Here is a 2,335-nt window from a genome sequence, read left to right on the forward strand (position 1 = left end):
CCACCCGGACAGGAATCAGCAGCTCACCGGTCTACGGCGGCTCCACGCCGCCAAACTTCCGCGGGAAAGCGGAGCGAGGAGGGAGTTCCTCGCCTCCCCCCTCCTCCCCGGGAGAAAAGGGGAAGGGGGAAGCCTGTGGAGTCTCGCGCTTCCTCTGGCTGGCGTGGGGGCGGGGCAGTAACAGGGCCTGAGCCAGGGGCGCTGTAGTGACTGACACCGCACGGTGGCAGCCTGGTCTTCCTGTGCCGCAGGCCGGGGTGTTTCCCTCGCTGCGCGGGGGAGGGAGGAGGCCTGGTGCGCTGCAGTGAGCCCCAGGGCCACCAAGCTGACAGAGTAGGGAGGAGATGAAAAGCAGCCAGTGGCCTTGCCCCCCTGGTGGACTGAGTGAGAGGCCCCTGGAAGAGTTGGGTGATAGACGGTGCTTAATTTGTACTGAAAGAGGTGCCAGGGCTGAAGCAATGGTTTACTTTCATAACTGATATGGCAACCCAGAGGCGTTGGGGTATGAGGTGCCTGGGCTATACCCTGGCACAAACTAAGCAATGGTTATAGAAACCACAAGGTAGCTATTCCAGCAGAAGGAAGTCAGATGCATGCCGTTTTTATCCATAATGGTTAATATTAGTACTGTAAAAGTCAGCCACTTCACAGCATCCCCAGAGCCTGGGCAGGACTGTGGAATCATCAGGCTCTGACTGTCAACTCAGATTTGGCCCAAAATTCAGGTTAAAGGCAAGCTACACTTTGGTGACATTTCCCCAAATTAAATTAAAACCTCAGTGGGTACACATGTATTTAAACAAAGAATCACCCACTGCTGTGTTTGAAACCCAGACATTGCAACTCTAAAAGCCTGAAAGTGAAATGCAGGGCTTGTCTCCCTGGAAACTAGAACCATAATAACGAAGTTATTTGTAATTCACACTTTTAGTTATTTCAGTGCAAGTCTTTGTGTGGACACTCTTATTTGAACTCAGTGGGGAGGATGTTCAGCATCTCAAAAAAGTTCTGCACTTGGCAGGATTTACAGATGATTGTTAACTGAGGCTTAGGGACTGAGTCTGTGAAGTGATGAGCACAAGGAGGTAGGAAGAGCTCAGCACCTTTCAACACCAGGCCCAGTGTGATTCGTCAAAAAGTGAGCAAATGGCAGAGTTGTGTCTAAATAGCTGCCATATGCTCAGACCACACTTACTGCTACTTAAAAATGACATGGAATGAATGTCTTCAACTCAAGTGACATTTTCAATAATCTAGTGTCATGATTCAATAGTTCTAATATACGTTACTGGCACTACCAAACTAATGTAAACATTTAAAAAGAGGAATGTAAACAGGCCAAGTGCACGAGTAATCAACATAACTGACTAAATCGGGATTGTTAGCTAAATTGCCCTGTGAGAAATCATTGTTCTCGTTTAAGGTGCTAAAAACAATAGGGAAGAAATCTCGCAATATCACTGGCTCAGCTGGTGGCTCAGAGCTGAAAGTGACAAGGCAGAGATTTCCTTCCCAGCTATATGCTACAGGCAGCCTTTCCAGTCCTGTTTCCATGGAAACTACATTAAGGGGAGGCAACAAAGTAAGAAGCATTTTCATTAATTCCTAATTTAAAATCCTAACCTTATGTTTGCCATTCCAGTGTTTCGTTCCATAGATGAAGAATCAGAAACCAGTAGGCAGTAGCTGAGAGTTGGAGCTCTGTGTTTCCATTTCTGCTCCTGTTTATATGCAACAAATGTCAAATCAGGGGAAATAAATTACAAGATTTTAAATTACAGAACATTTACTTCTGTTTTTTTCATCCCACCAAGTGGGATCAATAGATTGCACTGTAGCAAGCCTCAGAGAAGGACCTCCCTTTGTCAGTTTCAGGTGCTGTCTGAGGACTGGCAGTGCTGATTTATAAAATAAAAATAATCTACAGACATAAATGGCCTGATCCTGTACCGTTAAAATGAATACGAGTTTTGTTGTGGAAATAAATTACAAAGCATACAATGAATTTATGTATGCTTCCCTCAGACCCAGGAGGATATCAGGGAAAATATGCTTATAGAAGTTAACACTGTCCAACCTGCACTGACAGCAGCCCCCTTGGAGAGGGGAAGGGGTGGCATAGATGCAGGCAGAGAAGTCAATGGCAACAGAGAGGGAGCAGTTCTCAACTATCACCATGGAAGGTGGAGCACGCTGTGGGTCGCAGCTTCCTTTCCTAGTACTGATCCACAGAATTTGGAGACCATGTCCTCTGGCTCCTCAAGGGCTTCAAAATTCTTTGCTCCTGGGGGCAGTATACAGAGGAAACCCCACAAGGTAACCCTGGTGGTGTCCA

This window comes from Terrapene carolina, unplaced genomic scaffold (genome assembly GCF_002925995.2).
Source record: "Terrapene carolina triunguis isolate 2854851 unplaced genomic scaffold, T_m_triunguis-2.0 Scaffold18, whole genome shotgun sequence".
NCBI classification, from domain to species: Eukaryota; Metazoa; Chordata; order Testudines; family Emydidae; genus Terrapene; species Terrapene triunguis.